This window comes from Sylvia atricapilla, chromosome 5 (genome assembly GCF_009819655.1).
Source record: "Sylvia atricapilla isolate bSylAtr1 chromosome 5, bSylAtr1.pri, whole genome shotgun sequence".
NCBI lineage: Eukaryota > Metazoa > Chordata > Aves > Passeriformes > Sylviidae > Sylvia > Sylvia atricapilla.
This window is the reverse complement of record NC_089144.1, coordinates 17,656,358-17,676,239: the sequence shown is the minus strand read 5'-3', so window position 1 is coordinate 17,676,239 and position 19,882 is coordinate 17,656,358. Positions and strand designations below refer to the sequence as shown.

The window sequence follows — 19,882 nt, the reverse complement described above, 5'->3', positions numbered from 1 at the left end:
ATACACAGGGAAAATGGCCTGAAATAACGAGAAGAAATTTGATAAAGGCAAGTGCAAAAAGCTGTAGTTAGGAGGAGAAATCAGACATTCGAGTATAAATGGGTGAGAGCTGGCAGAGCAGCAGTGCAGTGGGAGTGGATAAGTTACAGTAGAGACCATTAAATGCAAGGTGATAATAAGCTGTTGGGGGAGGATAAAGGCAGGTGTCATTCTGGGCTAGCAGGAGAGAGGGATGGAAAAAATGAGAGGTTATTTTGTTTGATGAGAGGATGGTGTAGTGAGATGTGTCACTTTGGGCACAGTGTTGCAAGAAATACATTGGTCATTGGAGAGCGGCCAGGACTGAATGAATAATCAGAAAATAATTCAAGTCAGAAGGGATTCATAAGGATCATTGAGTCTGGCTCCCTGTGCCTCAGAAGACTACCTAAAGCTAAACTGTGTGATTGACAGCATCATGCAGACCCTCCTTAAATGCCGTCAGGCTTGGTGCTGTGAGCACTTCCCCAGGGAGCCTCTTCCAGTGCCTGACCACCTGCCCAGTGAAGAACCTTTTCCCAGAGTTCAGACTGGACAGAATCCCCAGGGCAGCTTCTTCCCATTGCCTTATGTCCTGTTGCTGGTCACCAGAGAGGGGAGACCAGCACCTCCACCTTCTCCCTTGAAAGAGGTGCAGACCATGCGGTCTCTCCTCACTCTCCTCCAAGCTGAACAAACCAGTCTTGCCCTTCAGATCTTTCACCATCTTGGTCACCCTTCTCTGGACACACTTGAATAATTTGATAGTCCTTCTTACATTGTGGTGCCCAAAACTGCCCCCAGGACTTGAAGTGAGGCTGCCCCAGTTCAGAGGAGAGCAGGACAATCCCCTTCCTTACCTGTCTGGTGATGCTGTGCCTGATGTATCCTAGGACATTGTTGGCCCTCCTGGCTGCCAGAACACATTGTTGACTCATATTTCACTTCCCATAGTGCTGTAGATTCACAAGATCCCCCCGAGCCTTCTCTTCTGTACATGATCACTCCCAGCCCTCTCTGCCTTTCCTCAAAGGAGAGATGCTCCAGTGCCAGATAGATTTTTCCAAGGAGCACCCTAGAAATGGTGAACAACTTTGAACTCAAATTGCTTAGAAAGAACTATGTAATCATGAAACATGTTTTTCTAACTGCACTGGATGTCAGGCTCTAATCCCAGAAGGAACAGCTTGCCCTGTGATACCATCTTGAAGGCCTGTGCAGGGTAGAAGGGACAAACTTGCCTCCTCTGGCTGTGTTTTCCAAATTATTGCCTGCTGCTTCTGTGACAGCAAGATGCCCCTTGTGTCCTGGTTTTGAGGTCAGGAATGTACTAAGAGCTGCTTCCAGTCCCTGCTGTTCTGCAAATTCATGTTTCTTCCCATCCAGGGCTGCTTAGGCACTTGAATGGGTGTTTTGGCTAATTATTGCCTGCTGCTCTTTCAGCATGCACTTGCCACTTGTACTCTGGGTCCAGGGTCAGGAAGGACTTTCTTCTCTGGGAGATTTTTGCTCATGGGATAGCTCATTGTTATCACAAGAAAATGTGATTCATTAGAAAAGGCAAAATTGGACTTCTTCAATGTGGGAAAAGGGGCTGAGCTCTGTGTTGTTTCTAAAAGAAATCAGCCAATACATAGCAAAGATGGGCAGCGAGAGCCCTCAGAGGAGAAAATAATCCCAGCCCTAAAGCAAGCTTACAAAGACAGCCTGGGGAATCTGCAGGAATAATGCTGATTATGCTCAGTCTTACTTGAGACTCTTCCTTATCCTATTCCCTCACTTTCCATGTGGTGGGAAAATTTCTGCTTTATCCAGTGAGACAACCCTCCCCAAACTTCAGTTCTCACCTGGGATGCCACATGCCCTTTCAAAGAGGAATCCATGCTTGATTTCAGTGACTCCAGGCGGAAGCCCTCGGTGCTTTCCTATCTTTTTTGGGGATGTGCTGGTTCAGCCCTTCTCAGTGCACAGGGCTGGGAAAGGAAATTCAGTTCCAGCACTGGGGTTGGATTTGGATTTTCTCCCTTTTCCAGGAGGTGATGATCCTCAGCAAGAAGTCATCCAGAGTCCAGGAATAGCAGTTTGTCTCTCCTAGAAACCATTTGATTGGCATCACTAAGCTGCAAAAAGACCCGGTGGGCTTGGTGACAGATTCTGATCGCCTGGAGACAGGTTTTTCTCTCTCATCTCACAGCAAGGGGAAGAAAGCTCATCTGGTATCCTTTGTACTTGCATACACCTGGGAAAAGGATAGCAGATCTTTTGAAAAGGAGATGCAGAATGGGATCATGCACGTAGAGGGAGGGAAGTGTCGTGCTGAAAGGCCTCTGTCTCAAAGTGTTTGCCCTTTGGGATTTGGTGTTCTTTGGAGTATGAATACCTCCAAAAAGGAACAACAACAGAGAAAAAGTATGATGGAATCATACATCATGGTTCTCCACTTTTAACCTCATTTGATCAAGAGCTTTTGTAAACATATTAAATATTATGAAAGCAGCAGCTCGATGGAGGGATGGGCAGAAGTGAGATGCTCTGAAAGCCCCTTCCTGAAGGAAAAGCTACAGTAGTGGTTTCTGTAGCAGTGGGTAATGAATCCATGAGAAATACATACAAATCCATTGCAAATGCCCTGAGGGCAGGAACACCTTCAGCATAAATTTCTTTTATGAGTCACTATAGAAATAAACCCCCAAACCCAAGTCTGCACAAGTCCTGCCTACATTCTGCTACCTTGCAGGTAAACTGCAAATGAGTTTGAGTCAGAAACAATAAACTGTCAAAGAACTTCGGCACTGGACACTTTTAACTTGCTTTGGATGACCCTTTTTCATGGAGAAGACTTGGAAATAAGTGCTAATGAGTGCTAATTGCTGCTTTTTCACCAGTCAGGCCTGTATACCCCTAAGCAGTGATTGATGATGGCTCCTTCTAGTGCCTAGTGATTTATTTACCGGCTAAGCCATTAAAGAAGCATCATGCATTTCTAAATAAAATATTCGACATCTTAAATATCTTGGCAATCAGTAACAGAAACAGTTTTTTACGTCTGGCTCCTCAGATCAGCGTTTCTCCTGGTGTTTTAGAGAAAAGAGTTTTTCATAAACCTTTTTCCCAAAATAGGATTTTTTCATAAATTCATGAACATCTGAGACCCCCACTGCACACAGCCTCTGCCATGCGCATTTGAGGAGGAAATTGGAGCACTGCCCAAGAATGGAGTTTGCTCCACAGTGGGGTCTAAAGGTGGAGAACAGAAACTGGTATGTAATATTTGGGCATCTGGTTCCCATTTTTCTTATTCAGCCTGAGATTCTTCCAGGTACAGAATCAGTTACTGCAGTTGCTGTTAATTCCCTAAGCAAAAGATTATGTTCTTCTCTTTAATATGGACACATAATCTTCAATTATGTTGTTTTAATACATATAGCAAGATAATTCTCCTTAATTATTACCTTGAGCACATGGCTGCAAATGCTGTTCAATTTTTTTTTCATTAGGAAATCTGCATTAGTCCTAAATACTGAAATGTTTTTTTTCATTATTGAGGGTGATAATAAGTTATTCAGCCTACGGCTTTCGTGTGTCAGGAGATCAGGGCTGTATTGACTTCATGGTTGCAAAGCCCACTTTAAATTTAATATAGGAGAAAAACAGGACTCAACCCTGAAATAAATTAACCTGAGTTGTTCTAGACACCTGCAAGTGCTACGTGTAACCATCAGTCTGGTGTCTGACATTTATAGCTGGGGAAGAAGATTTCTATCTGGAATGGCATTACCCAGCCACTGGGAACCTCTGGAGCCTGGGAACAGTTTGAGGTGCTGCTGCTGCTGAGGCATCTTCCTCTGAGGCTTCTTCAGCAAAGGTTTCTGACTGCAGAAGGTCCTCCCTGGGCAGGAGGTTCTCCCTTGTGCTCTGTGCTCACTGCAGGGGTCTCCGTCAGCAACACGAGCTCCTCAAGTGGTTTTCTCCCACCCATCTCCAGGCTGGAAGGAATCTGGGGAAAGGGAGGAGGCACAGTGGCAGGATGAGTGTGTTACAGAGATTCAGGACAGAAGAGGCTGCTGTAGAACAAGGGAAAATAGTGGCTTTCAGCCCTTCTCAACCACAGAAGCTTTTCCAGTCGAAGTGCAGTAGTTTGGATGAGAAATTGGTGCTGCTTGCCTTGGTCACCCCTTACAGGCACCTAAGATTGCATCCATGAGCTCCAGGGACTCCGTGGTGATGGGCTGAAAAGCACAGCTAAAAGCAGGGAAAAGGAAGTCTTCCCTAATGGGATATTCCTTTGTATCTTGCTTTTATCTCCTGTGGGATCCCTTTATGGGAGTCAGGACTTGCAGCACACACCTTGCACCCAGAGAACCCCAAATGCAAGGAGAGGATCTTCACAGGCAAGAACAGCAGGGCTGAGTATCCCTGTAGCAAAGGGACCAGAAGGAGCCAAAACAGTGGCTAAAGCAAATGAGCCAAATAGTTTTGTAAATAGTAGGAAAACAAATTCTAGTTTCCAAACTTCTCATCCTCTGTACCTACAGAGTCCCTTGCATTAAGCTCATCTTCAGAGTTCTCTTGGTGTCCCTCAGCCATGGGCAAGGCACAGCATTCTGTGGGTTTTTCAGCTTTCCCTGGGCTCTCCAGCTCCTGGGATCTCTGGTCAGCTGGAGGGACAAGCAGAACAGACTGCCCTTACACTGCTGCTCATTAGGGGAGGCACTGATCCCACACTCTTCTTTTCCTCTACCCAACCATTGTTTTTCACAAAATGTGCAGCTGTTTGATGTATTTGAGTTTTAGCTGTCAAAATTGATAGAAATGGGTCACTTGTGGGCACAGATGGAGACAGAGCAGTCACAAAAGCTCTTGAGGTTAAAAAGTGGGGTGTGTTTTGTATCTCAACATTTGGACACACCTTTCTCCCATCCCTGTCTCCCACTGAAGTTGCATCCATCATTCTGCCCCCCCCAGTCCTGTGTGCACAGAGCTGGTGCTCAGCCTGTAACATTTCACAACGTTTTCCATGAGCCTCCAACAGCTTGTTAAATAGGATAATCCTGGCTGCATACTTCCTACAAATGCTTCCATTCATAGATCCAGCACTAGCTTCCCCTAATTAAAGGCAATTCTCCCAGTTTGGATACGTTTTGCCATCAATAAAGTGAAAGACATCTTTAAATTAAGCAAGAAACCCAAAATACTATGAAAATGAGATAATATCATACCTGCTATCTTCAGAATGTTGGGTTTCCACACTAATTAAAGTACAATGTATGGCATTTAGATCCTAGTCTATATGTTTTTCTTCCTGTTTGATGATTTTTTCTACCAATAGCATTCAGGTCTATTAATATATACATATATATATATATATATATATTGGTACCATAAGACAATCTTTTGGCAAAAATAAATATAGTGAATTTTGGGAAAATTAGGACAATGATTTAGTACTTCAGTAATTAAAGGCTGAATTTTGTCAAATGTCACATTTCAGTAAATCCTTGTAGTTTGAAATTCAGATGATATTTATTAGGACTAAGAGGGATTGTAGAGGAGAAATAATAATAAGGGACAGAGAGTTACTAGAATGGAATATAGGGGTAAAAGTGGAACTAGAGAGACATGGTTAACTCAGTCCAAGTGATATTTGTGTGTAGTTTGACCTTGCTGAAGATTTTTATTGAATTGGATCCTGTTGTAGACAATGACACCGTGCATTTTGCAGTGGTGAATTTCTAATTACTGAGCTGAGCTTTTCCAACAGAGAGATTTCTTGCAAGTTGGATACAAACCTAATTAGTCCAGGTTTGGTGCTCTGACATCAAAAAATTAAAAAGGAAGCATAAAATATGCGTTATTGACGATATTCCTGCAGTTATGAATCTCCAGGGTAGTGTAAGGTGGCTCTTTGTTCCAGCTTGCGTGTTTTAGCTGTGCCTGGGGTGTGTGGGAGGAGATGGTTTATGAATGTGTGCATGGCTTCGTGCACAGTTATGCAAGAGCTTGTTTCATAAATAGAGGAATCCCGGGAAACACAGAGAGAACACAGCCCACCCACCCTGGAGAACCAAAACCCCCTGCAGAAACCTCACACCTTCTCCAGGATTCATTCCCAAGGGGGAATGAGGGGAACGGAGCAGATTTACATGGTGCTGTGCTAAGTGATGTAAATGGATGTTGCAATAATTCAATTTATTCCCACAGCTGGAGGTGCTGTCCATGAGATGGCATCATCCAGGCCAAAGACTGTGAGAACTGACCTGTCCTTGAGGTTGAGGGTAAACATGCTACAAAGGTGATCTTAAAAAAAAAAAAAAAGCAGGAAAAGCAAGAAAGCAAAGTGTATTTTCAGCCTAAAGTGATTGATTTGCTCTTCTGTGCTTGATCAGGCAAATTAGGTGTGTGTGGAGCCAACTTCTGCTCTGAAGAGTGATGAGAGAGGAAACAGAGGGAGCCAGAAATCCCAATGCCCAGGAATCCCAGTGCTCAGGGTACAGTAATAAAGGCCAGCTAAGCAATGGCTACATCCCAGAAGTTGGTTCTGTGCTAGAAGAGGCTGCCAAAGCAAATTTGCTAAAGGGAATGTGTTTTGGAACTCTTTTTGCAGCCCTCAACAGCAGTGTCAGAGCTTCTGGCTTATACTGGCAGGGGCTAGCCACAGGTACAGGATTTTTGGGAGCACATCAGTGTCTGGATCTGAGCTTGTGATGCTTTCCCAGGCATCTTGGATATCTCACAGAGGTTTGTCAGTCCTACAGTTTGTCAGAGTCAGGTGTGGGCTGAGCCTCTCAGTTTGGGGTGTTGCAGTGTGGCTGCTCACCCCAGAGAAGGCCAACCACACTGTTCTGGAGTAAAGCCTCACCCTTGGCACTACTGCTTCTCTGTGGCTTCTCCTGCAGCATCGAGCCTGTTTGTAAAGGTCTCAGGTGTGTCAGACCAGATTTCACCTCTACCATTCCTGTCACAGCTCCTGGAGCCTGTTTTGGAACCAATAGCTCAGCAGTTTAATATTAGCCAATAACTTAACAATCCCAAAAGCTAGCTGGGAGAGGCAGATATTCCCTTCTGGCTGTTTCTAAATCTGAAACCTCTGCAAGTTCTTACAATTTCCTCTTTAGCTTTTTCGTGCTCTGAGGGTGTGCACCTCTGTGCCTTCCTTCCCCTTTCCCACCCTTCCCTCCTTGCCTTCCACAGAACCATTTCTGTCCTAGAACTGAGCTTTACTAACTTGCATTCACAGCTCATTAGGGCCTGCCATTCCATCCAAGGGAGCACAAAAGCCAATATTTCTTGTGAAAAACCATTAAAACTGGAATGGTGAAAGAAAAGGACACCCACAGACCTGCTCACAAGCCTTGTGTAGAGCTGCAGCACAAAAGCCTGTCCGAATCTTAAGGACTCCTTCATTTAGCACAGCCTTGCACCAGCAAATGGGTAGGGCTGGGTCCTGTAGGGCAGGCAGCACATCCCCATCTTGGGGAGAAATCTCAGCACAGCTCTCACAGCAGAAAGGCCCCATGAATAGGCTGTCAAAATGGAGATTTCAGGTTTAGTTCACAATCTTGGTATGAGATTTTTTAGGAGTATGAAAGCTTTCAGATGGGTGTGATTTTTCTGTCTTTCTGATATAAATTAATATAAATATAATGATGTTGCACCATTGCACCAGCTGTACTGCTTTTCTCTCTGAAGAAGGACTAAATCATTAAAACAGACACAGGTTTTATATATCCAGAATCAAATGATATTTTAATTAATGGTCTTGGTTGTGTGATTTCTAATAGAACAGCTATTCTGCATCAATCCTGTTGGAGTCTGCATCAGGTACAGTCCTTGAGTTACTAAAGCATCACCATTCCTTAGATATGTTCTAAAACATTGAAAAAACTTGATGGGGTCTATAAAGAAATGTTGACCCTTGTTGAGCAAAACCTCAGCACAGGTTCCTGGGGCTGTAGGCAGGATAATTCCAGGGTTCTGGGTATATGGCAGCAGCAGCAGGGCTTTTCCTGTAGTGTGAGTTAATGGGTGCACAGGCAACACTTGCAGCCCTGCCTTCCTTGGGGAGCAGATCAGAGGGGATGTAATTTCATTGTCTCTGCTGTGAGAGCTGGGCATTCAGGATAAAGGGGGAGAAGAAAAAAAAAAAAAAAAAAAAAAGAGAGAGAGAGAGAAACACAAGAAAAAATATTGGGACTTCTCAGTCAAGAGTGCAGGAAATGAGTAATTAATTCACATTTTCAATTGCACAGAGAAAGAGGAAAAAACAATGTTTTCTTTTGGTTAGAAGAATAAACTGTAATTTTATGCATTAGGAAAGAGCTGCCAACAGGGTTTTAGACTTTCTCCCCAAACAAGAATAGTTGCCTTTCAGATACAAAAGTGGAAACAAATGTGCTTCTTAGCACATATCTTCTCTCATTCAAAAAACCCCTAAAGAACCATGTTCTCTGCTGATAGAAGTCAGCACAGCTCCAAAGTTATACCCTCTGAGATGCTGACCGCAGCCTTACAGGCAGAAGTGATTCAAAGAGTAGCACTGTGGCTCTTTTAACACCAGCTGAAGGCCACTGGGGAGCAGGGAAGGTGCAGGAAATGGTTTTGGGAAGCAGATCACATTTATCTCAGTGCCATCTGGGGCAGCTCTCCATGCAAACCAGGGCTTTTGCATAAAAAATAAACCTTAGGCCCTCCTGCTGATCTACCAAGCACTCAAAGCCAACCCTGTGTTGCATTTAAACAACCTGCTTAGGATCCATCCTTCCCCAGCCCCAAGAACCTGGCTGGCTCTGGTGCCTGGCTGCTCGTGTTTGGGCATGGTCAGGGGGATGCTGGGACCACAGCTGTTGGCTCATGCCTGCAATTTATCTATGTAAAGTTTGCAAAAAAAAAAAAAAGATAAAAATCCCTTTTTATTTTTTCTGTGCAATGTCACCTGCTGTGTAGAAAAAAGAAGCCCTTGGTCCCTGACTTTCCTCCTTCTATTACGCGATGATCAGAAAGGTGATGTTTTCACCCCAAGGCGTTTCCTTGGACAAGAGGAGTGTGCAGCCAGTTCGTATAAAGCAATCCTGGTTGGACAGGCCTGTTTCATCCCAGCTGCAAAATGAGGATGATGTTTGTTGTAGCTTTTGCAGCAAAGGAGGCCTGGAGGCAGAATTTTGAGGAAACTGCTGAATGAGGAATGTTTTTGGGAGCATCACTCCCACAGGGAGAGCAGGGTGAAGCAAAACAAGTCCTTGATTTCTCAGTTCAGCACAGGGCACATCAGAGGCACAAACAGGCTGTGTGAGACCCTTTTGCTGTGGTTAATACTGGTTTAGCATCAATAAGTAGCAAGGTGGCAGAGCATCCTTAGCAAGGCCACACTGCCCCAAGCCATTAAGCAGAAAAGATGCTTCCTTGGATGTAAATTCATTTTACCAAGGCTGAAAATAGCCCGACCAAAAAAACTAACAATGATGAATAAGTGCATTGCTAGAAAAGGGGAAAAATGGCTAGAAAAGTGTTTATCTTAAAACCCATAAATACATAAATACAGAGTCCTTTTTGCTCCTGCCATGCTGAACAGCAGGACTAGGAAGGTGTGAAAGCCCTTTGGGTGCCCACACAGCTACACTTCACCAGGACCAGCAGCCAAAGATGGAAGAAATGCTGAATTCTGTCCTAAGAATTGCGTTTTCTTACTAAATTTTAATTAACTTTCCCAAAATGCCCCTTGTTCCTGCACAGTAGGAAAAAGGTAGTGCCAATTCTGAATATCTCTATAATTTCTCTTTATTTAGGTCCTTACAATTCTACAGTTTCCACCACACCAAACTGGGAATAGCTGCATTTTGAATTCTCCACTGGAATTTTACCATGATCACATTGTGATGGCTTCAAACTGACTCTGGAGAGGGAATGATGATGGTGGCATGCCACCTTCAGACCTGTTGGTCACTGCTTGGCACTTGGAATGCTGAAATCAGGAACCATAAGGCACAGCAGGATAAAATCAGGATGTGAAGTTGCCTGGTATTAAACTGCCCCAGCCACAATCTCTACCATATATACCATATATATCATATATACCATATATATCATATTTGCCATAAGGAGAAGCAGTCCCAAACTGACACCCACAGGATCTACCCCTACATCAGCAGTACATGCACCCACTGCCCCCAAACCACAGCGACCCCTTGGGTTTTTTAATAAAAATTGCTCCCTAACAGGGAAATATTCCCACTGCTCGTACACATGCATGCCCACATGGCTATCAGGTTGGTTTTTCCAAATTAATCCAGACTTCTCTTAAGGGAGAAGGCAAGGAGAACTTGTTGTTTTTCTTATGACAGTGTACAGGCAGATGAGGGAGGAATATTAAGAGGAGTAAGGAAAATATAAGAAAGAAGTTAAAACAGCCCTTTTTCTCCCTCACATAGTATATATTCTGAAGGCAACCATTCTCTGGAAAAAAGGAACTTTTTTTTCTGTCTGGGAGGTGATTTTTAAGGAGAGCAAGGTGCTGTGTGTGTTAGTGCAGAGGGTCCTCCTGGAAGAAGTGGCATAGATCTGGGGGAAGGGAAGCAAGGGCAGGGCAGATGGCACTGTTGTGCTGGGAGGTAACAGGAAAAATAAATCAGCCTGTGTTGGTTCAAAAACATCACAGATGTGGCTATTCCAGGATTGCTGGTGCAGCGGGTTCCTGGAACTGTTTGTCTGAACAGCCACCCTGTGTGCTCAGCCCCTGACAAACACAGTAACCCAGGGTACAAGAAGACCCATGTCACAGTGCTATAATAAGATATGTGGCATCATCAAGCTGCATCCCTCTCCAGGAGAATGGTAGGCATTTCTGGAAGAGCACTTTTTACTAACTAAAGGAGCCCCTGATTGGAAAATAACCCCACCTGCTCTAAACTTCATTTTCCCCTTTGGTGCTTGGATTAAGAGTCAGATAAACTGGGTCAAACAGACTCTAATAGTCAAAGTTTTTAAGGAAGAGACAGCAGCAGGTGCTAGCACAGGGTCTGGTTTAGATGCATTTTGTTTTTTCAAGGCCTTCATCCACAGCATGATTTCCCAGTTGTTCCACTCTGACAGGGAACAATGGTCTTATCTGCACAGATACACCCAAGACTAAGGCTGAACATGAACAGTAGATGCACAATCTCCAAGAAGTCTGAAATCTGAATCTTTCCAGGCAGTCCCTGCAATGCTTGGTGATGTTTGTTTTCCCAAGTTAGCAGAAGCAGGTGTACAAGGGTAGGATGAGCTCACCCTAATTTCAAGGCTTTTCTTGCACTGGTGAAGTCATCTGCCCACAGATCTGTGGTTATCTGTGTTCAGGTATCTCTGTCAGATACAGACCCTGCTGTCAGCTCCTCATCACTTCACTCTGGCCCAGCGTTCTTAATCATGACTGATTAAACTGTGAAAACCAGTTGTATGACATTCCTATGGTGCACACGATCCAGCTGGATGAGGCAGGATAATGTTTCCAAGGGTCTCCAGTCTGGGCCATCATTAGTCCTAAAATGAATAGGCTTTGAGCATGGGAGCTTACATGGCAGATAAACTGGTGGACACTATCACTTTTCTCTATGATTTTTTTAAAACATAGAAGTAGCTGACAACAGCAGCTGACAAGTGGATTGTTGACATCCAAAACCTCAACCTGCTCATTGACTGCTGAGGATGGAAATGACTCAAGTCAAACCATGTGTGCAAATGACACCGAAGCTCACAGGCCTCGATACTTTAGGAAGTTGGACAGGTGAGATTCATGCTTCAGTTCTCCTACAGAGTTTCCACCAAGGTCCATTTTGTAAGGGAAACTTTTGCTCAAGTATTTGAAGTCTTACCATGAAGATGAAACTAAGATCGAACTTGCTCTCCAGCAGGCAAGCTCTAGACTGTGGTTCAACAGGGACAAAACAAAGGCCACATAGGACAGACAGCTTTTAGTTAAGGGGATTGAATTTACATGGAAAAGCTGAGTGAGGAAGATGCTGGGGCGTGAGGTAAAACCTCAGAGTAACCTCACAATAGCTGGTGTTCTGCTGCCTGCAGGGCCCAGATTAGATCTTATCTGACTTCACAGGCACGGGGAAACACACAGACACGGTAAAACACAGCTCAGTCTCTGTCAAAACATGGGAGCTAACAGTGGCTGCATTCCTGTCTGGTGGGATAGTGAGCAGCTGGGAGATGCATGCGTGGAGAAAAGACTAACCCCACGACTCCATTTAGGATTTGGGAGAGGAAGGAAGACAAGGGGAGAGGAAGGAATGAGGATGCAGTCAGGTGGTGTCCTCATGAGCAGTGAGTGGTGGGAATACAGAGTGAATGCTTTGTCTGGGAGATGCTTTTGGAGCAATGACAGCCTGGGGGTCGTAGGGATCTGGCAGGAGGTTGCTCCTGCCCAGTGATTCCTGGCTCTTTCCACAATTGCTTTGGTGTTCACTTTCCAGGAGATCTGGCTCACCTCTCCTGCACAGAGACAGGCCCCAGCCCAACCATGGAGCCTCACAGGCACATCACAGAACCATGGAGACATGTGGGGCACCACTTAATTAACCTCAAAGAGAGTGAGATGGGAGAACAGCTGGTGAAGAGATGAAACATTCACTCCAGGATTTCTGTTTGGTTGGAGACACGGACAAAATGACACAGGGACTGAAGTTCAGGTGTCCATGAAGGGTTGTATTAAGGCCCATGAGCCTCAGTGAGACTAAACCAGATTAAAACATACCAGTGGCTGGGATGAAGAGGCCACCATCCTCTCTGCACCTCAGTTTCCCCCTCAGTAATGAGGATGATGATGATGCTTATCAAAGAGCATGCAGTGAGGATGAATCAAGACAAGAGCCTTGAAGGCAGATAGGACAGAGACCATTATATTTCAGCAGAAATTACCACAAAATTGAGGTGACAGCTGCTGGGCTTTGATGTGCCCCTAGAGGAGAGTGCTCACAGCAGCCACTGCATGTGTGGGATATGAGGGCAGGTAGGCAAACAAGAGCCTGTGAAGGCATAGTTCAGCCCATAGTTGACTTGAGAGACAGTTTGGCAGCTTTTGGCAACTTGATGATGGGGGGGAAAGTGGATATTGCTAAATGAAAGGAGCAAAGTTGGATAAAGCATTCTGGCTTTCCTCACTTTTTATGCCCGTGCAAATTTAATTAAGGGAGAGTGCCTAAAATATGCCATTCAATTAAATGAGTTTTCAAAGAGCACAAAGTGAACTCCAGTTCTGTCAGAGAAAGGCACCTGCATTGTGGCACAAGGCTTGGAGACACAGGTTTGATTAAACACCTTGTAGCAACCTTTGTGGGGCTGTAGCTTGCAGAACAGTTATGTGAAAGCATATTGTCCCAGCTGAATTATAGAGCTTTGAAAAATGAGGTTCACCTTTCTCCTAAAAACCTTTCCCTCACCATCAAACTCTGCATAACTCACCCTCCGGAGATCCTTTCACAGTCTGCTCACATCCCAGTAGGCATGAATTTACACAGTTGGAAGAATCTCATAAGCTGACACTGGCCATGGCATCCTGAAAGTCAGGAATTTCAGTAAAACTTTCCAAAAAATGTTTGATTTTGCTAAACACAGGCAACTTCTCTTTTCAGATCTGGCAGTGAATGAGGCTTTTGGCTACAATTGCAAAACTGGATTTCTTCTTTGCTTGGCAGCTCATCTGGTAATTATGTTGTGTAAATGGAGTATGGCTTGCAAAAAGTGGAGGGCACAGATTGAGCCCTTGAGCAGCTTCAGCTAAGCTCCATCACTTGTTTGCTGATGGAGATGTTTGCTCTGTGCAGAGCAAGACACTGATTAAGCCTAGATCCAAAAGTTCATCCCAGGTTTACAGCTACTCCATGAGTAATGCTGGTCCTGTGTAGGATTATCCCCTGTGTTAGTTGTCTTCTGCCAATGCAGCTGACAGGTTTGAGCTCAGATATTTACCCTCTGTGGAGGAAGACCTGAGCTCCAGGCACAGCCCGGGGCAGTCCTGATGTCCCTGCCCAGGAGGAAAGAAGCTCCCGTACTTTTTCTGAAGCACTCACTGGATTTGGGGTCTGTTTGCCAGGGAGCACTATGACATGGCCTAAACTCATTGCAAAATCATGTTTTATATAAGAATAGAAAATCAGATTTGAATAAACTAATGCTTACATGAAACTCTACTTTTCCCTTCCAAGCCAGTGGGTCCTCTTTCTCACTTAGGTCCTCTTTACCCATTAGCTTTTTTCCTTTCAACTTCTTAGTGAGATTTTAATTGATCCCACCCTGGATTTGAGGATCTCCAGCTTCCCATGGCCTGCTAAGGTTCACTCAGCTATTTCAGGGCTGGAAGAGGACAGGATATATCCAGGAACATTTATGTCACATTTCCACTGTCGTCCCTGCAACATAACCCTAAATTACATATTGGGATGGGGAATCTGCCCATTAACAAAAACTAAAACACTTCTTTTGGGTTGATTTGGGCAGCAGGACTCTGTTCTGGTTCTTGTCCCATGTGCCTATCACTGACTGTTGGTGCTGTGCTGCTCCTTGCCTGTGAGTGTCAGCCTGGATTTAATGTGGTGACTGAAGTTAATTAGCAGAGCTCCTTCTCCCGTTGTTATTCACCAATGTAATGTCTGTGGAAGGAAAGAACAAAATGAGCCAAGTTCATTTCAGCCCTGTGAAAAAAACCGGAAAAATAGCAATGTTCACCAAATGGGAAAAAGAGAAAATGAGGAGATTAAAAAAAATCAATTTCCAGCTTCTAAGAGGACCTTACCAATAACAATATAAAAGATAGCTGAGTGTTCTGCTCAAATGAAAAAAGTGATTACTTTGCAGGCAAGTGAAAGGTTTTCCATATCTTCTTCCCCTGCCTCTGTCATTTAATTTTTTTCCCTCCACTTTTCTTATTTGACTCCATTGCTGTGGTGAGATGGTGCTGGAGGCTCTTGACATTTCTCCTTGGTGCAAGTGGAGGTGACATCCAGAATAAGTCACCTCCTTTGGAGGGCTTTAGTCTGGCCTGTGACCCCTTGAAGTGAGTTGTGTTGATGCAACATTCTCATGGCTCAGATAAACACATCAGACTCAGGAAGATGAGAACTCATAGTGCATTTACAGCCTTAACAGTGAAATCACACAAAGCTAAAGAGGTGTGGTGCATCATCAGGGCAAACGTGGACGCAGTGCAAGCATGGAACAGGCTGGAGAGGGAAGAGAGGCAGTTCCATGGTTCCAATCAGCATAAGTGACTAATGAATGCTTCACAGGCACTAGTATGTGGCCTCTGAGTACTATTTTGAGGTTCACAAGCCAAGTTCCCTGGTGGACAATCCACTGGACAGAGAACAGTGCAGTGGGCAGCTATACCAGCCAAGCCCCACATCCTACACACTTGAGTCCTTTTCTGTGCTTGCAGCCTCTCCAGGCTCCCTGATGTCCAAACAAGGTAACATGTCTTTCCAGGGAAGAATAACTGGATCTCTTCTGTCAACTCTGACTTCTCATTTTCAGTAGACTCCCCATTTTGGGCTAGTCTGTGATAGAAATGGGTACGAAAGTCAAAATTTGTTGGGGGTGGAGGAGACCAACAGGCACACGCACAGAGATGGTGCAGAGAGAGGTGTGATCAGACAGTCCTCCCTTCCTGAGGGCATGGGCTATTAACCCCACTTGTAGAAGACAGTCAGGTTGTAAAGTCAAACTCTAGAGAGCCAGGAAACACCAGAATTAACAGCCTGCACAGCCACAATGTGGGCCTTTCTGCACATCAAATGTGAGGCATCCTTTAATTATCTGATCACCTATCATTTGGGGTTATTTTAATCTGGCAGACTGCTCCAGGCCACATTAACACACGCTGCTCAAACCGCACGCTGCGTTCGACATTAATTTCCTCGCCAGCGCCTGTGCGAAGCCCCGGCGCCTGATCAATATTAATGCCTTTATCTGCACAGCGCTCCTGCCGTATCACCAGCTGGGGAACTGAGCCACACAGAGATTAAGGCCAAAATGATCAAACGAGCTTGCTAATTTTGGGTGCTCAATTTGCAGCAGCGGGGATCTGATCTTCCCCAGCACTCGGCACTTCGCTGCGCTCGGTGTGCCTGAAGCGCAGCTCCCGCTGGCTTGTTCCTGTCTCCCAGGGCAGATCCATCCTGACTGCCCTGTGTGGGGCAGCAGGAATAGGAAGGAAAACTTCTTGGGCAGCTCCTTTGCTGTGCAGATGAATTTCCTGTGCTGAACTGTTCAGAGCAAGGGAGAAATTGTGGGGGGGAAAAAACCCAACAAAATCCAATCAAACCTTAATTGGCCATCAATGTGTGCCCAGGTGGCCAAGAAGGCCTATGGCCTGTATCAGCAATAGCATGGTCAGCAGGACCAAGGCAGTGATTGTCTCACTGTACTCGACACTGGTGAGGCCACACCTCAAATCTTGGGGGCAGTTTTGGGCTCCTCACAACAAGAAAGATATTGAGGGGCTGGAGTGTGTCCAGAGGAGGGAATGGAACTCGGGAAGGGTCTGGAGAACAAATCTGATGAGAAGTAGCTGAGGGGGTGTTTATCCTAAAGAAAAAGTGGTTCAGGGAAGACCTTATTGCTCTCTACATCTCCCTGACAGGAGGTTGTAGCCAAGTGGGGGTTTGTCTCTTCCCCCAAGTAACATGGGACAGGACAAGAGGAAATGGCTTCAACTTGTGTCAGGGGAGGTTTGGATTGGATATTAGACAAAAAAAAATTCTTTACTACAAGGGTTGTCAAGCACTGGAACAGGCTGCCCAGGGAACTGGCTGAGTCACCAGCCCTGGAGGTATTTAAAAAATAAGTAGATGTAGCATTTGGGCAAATTAGTGGTGGCCTTGAGAGTGCTGGGACTCAATGATCTTAAAGATATTTTCCTATTTAAATGATTTTACAGCGTCAAATTAGAAATCTTTGGGAACCTTGTTTTTCTGATATTTTTGCAGCTTTTCCGTCCTACTGCATCACCCAATATTCTTTCAATATGAATTTTGGAGATGTAAAGTCCCAAAGTATTCCCCTCAAAACCCAAGTGTGCAAAGCCAATTCTGCCAAACTAACAAGAGAAAGATCCAGTTCTGATTTTTACCAGTACTTATCTCATTGGTGGGGTGCAGCCTGTTGGATCCCGAACCAAACCTCCAACTTCACAGCCTAGGGACTCAGAGAGGAGGTGTGTGAGCAGGGTTTGTGTTGGCCATGCAGCTCTCTAAGGTTATGAAATATCCAGGTATTTCACACAGAGTGAAACGTCCACATTCGGGACCCCAGAGCTCAACATTAGGACCTGAGTGGGGTGTGTGGTTTTGCCCTTTCTAACTTTTGTCCCTGGGAACATCTCTTGTCCCTCCTCCCTCTGTCCTGCCCGTCTATTCCCTGCTCCCTGTCTGTGTCCTGCCAGCTCTTCCATTGCACAAATCCATCTACATCCTCTTGCTACTCCTCTCTCTCCTGCTTCAGCAGTGACAGGATTTTTTTTTTCCTCCCACTACACTTTTATATGACCATGATTTACGACCCTGGGTTTAAAGATTTATTGCAATGTACACATGGCACAGCAGTCTCTAAGTGATGTATTTAGCCTGGTTATTATTCTCTTATATAGCAATTTTTCCAAAGTGGAACAAGCAGCCTCATGTTGTCAAAACTATTGTCCTCTAACTTCTGAGGTTTATTCTGATGAGAATAAAACCAGGGAAGAGGAGCAACTTAAAGAGGTTGGCTGGCATCTGTAAACCTCACGAGTAATATAAACACATGGGAGCTTAACCAAGCACCAGATGGTCTTCAGGCAACTAACTGCAGCTTAAGGATTCACATCTACATCAGCTCTTGTTCATTCCTCTAACAGAAATGGTTAAAAACCTGACAGAAATTTAAGCTCCCTCCTCCCTCTGAGAAAAGCAGCAATGGCAGCAACCGTTTATCACTTCTCTCCCTTGCTTTTGCATGTTTTAGGACAGTGTTTTACCTATCTGAGTAAGGGACTTAGGTCATCTTAGAGGGCTTAAACTGATCTAAGGCTTTAATGTGCTTAAAGTTGGTGGAAGGACATTGATTATATTTAACCCTAAAACCCCACAAACAACCATGTACCTAAGACAGGCAGAAGTCTCTTGTTTGGCATGGATTTGTGTTCCTTTCTTCACATGCATCCTCTTGATGTACAGACCAAGTTAAAGTCCCCTAAAATCGCTGAGAAGTCTTAAATTAGCTCAAAGGAGCACTGCTGCTGGCATCAGCAGCAGCAGGTTCAGCCTTCTGTTGAGGACATTCTCAGAGCCAAGTTTATCATTTTCTGCACTGAACTTGTGGTGTCAAAAGTGATCTGGAAAACATTAAAACCCAACCATAACCACTAGTTTCACCTGTGGTGAAAATCCAAAACCTGTGGTTCCACGTCAAAGTGCACCTTTCCAACTGTAGTTTTTAAAATTACTATCCAATTAAAGAAATAGCAGTGAGCCTTTTTTTTTTTAATAAGCCATTTTTTGATTAAATAAACATTTGAAATTGTCATTTAAGAGAAGCATATTTTTCTCTCTCTCTTATGCAAGCAAATCTTGTAATAATTTTATTTTCTCATGACTAAGCATAATACCCAAGAGGATTTCCTTCAAATTTCCAAATGGGGCAGAGGCTGGAGCTGCAGCATTCCCATCATTGGAAATGCCAAGAGATGCTGTGAGTTTGGATGGAATTATTACCGTGCTAGTCAGACCTGGCACCTCAAAAAATTAAGACCTGTGCTGCCAAATTTGAAGACGCCCCAGGATTTTATTTCATCTCAGGCTTGTCTCAGAGGCTATGAAGCATCCAAGATGTCATTTTGCTTTGAGTTTCTGGCCAAGGCCTACACTCGTGTACGACAGCTTTGCTATCACCACGCGTGGGAGCAGACCAGCACCAAAACCTGGCTCCTCCTATGTGTGTGTGACACCAATAATCCACCTTCTCACTGGGATTGGCCCAAATTTTTTCTGTCATAAGCAGAAACGCCACTATCTGAGGTTGCCAAGTGGTAGGGAAGGCAGCAGAGAACAGCTGTGGGCTTGAGTGCTGTTTGCTTTACACTGATGCTGCTCTGGAGCTTGAACGTGAGGTTTTAACCCTAAACATGGCCATGGACATGTGGGTGCTCCCCTCTCCTGGGCTTGGACCTCAGCAGCTGAGCCACAGCCACATTTCTGATGTTCTTGCAGAAAAGCATCAATAGAGCTGATTTGTAATTGGAAAGGAAGATGATATTGTATGACTCAGAAACGGCGCTGGGAGGGAGGTCTGATATTCTGGTATTTAAGCACAGGAAAACCAGGTTGGCTGTGGAAAAGCTTGAAAAACAGACATGACTCCTTTATTTATGCTCATGATAAACTGATTTGCACAGTGCCCATATTAAGGGTCAGCAGTGAATCTGGCCAAGCACAGCCATACCATACATGACCGACCCCAAAATCAATTAGAAATACCAAGCAGTAAAAATACAGTTTCAAATACTCCTCCAAAAATCCTATCACTTTATCTTGAAATAAAATATGTCATATAGAAGTCGATCTTGAATTTCTCCCCTAAATTTGCAGTATTTCCAGAGAAGGCCTTAAAAAACAGTTGGAACTCGTCCATCTGCAGTGCAAGGGTTTGGTGGTTTGCTGTGTGGAGTGGTTGGGTGCATGTGCAGCTTGTGAAGCTGTCTAAAATACACATCAGCCACGCCTGCTCATTAGCCATTATCTGATACAGCCCTTGGCAGAGCTGCAGAGCATGCCCAGGTAATGAGAGATGGCCTCTGAGCAGCCACTAAAAGGGCTTGAGTTGATGTTTTATTGTCAGTCTTAACGCTGGCATT

General features: G+C 44.6%; 1 long non-coding RNA gene across 2 annotated transcripts; it reads left to right on the top strand.

Annotated features, from left to right (window-relative positions):
• Positions 1–3,170: 3,170 nt before the first annotated feature.
• On the top strand, positions 3,171–19,589 carry LOC136361125 (uncharacterized). Of its 2 annotated transcripts, none has more exons than XR_010743577.1 (2): positions 3,171–3,278; positions 9,801–19,589. It is a non-coding gene; the product is annotated as an uncharacterized lncRNA (long non-coding RNA). The 2 variants fall into 2 exon arrangements; XR_010743578.1 differs by lacking the exon at positions 3,171–3,278 and adding an exon at positions 7,386–7,449.
• Positions 19,590–19,882: the final 293 nt, after the last annotated feature.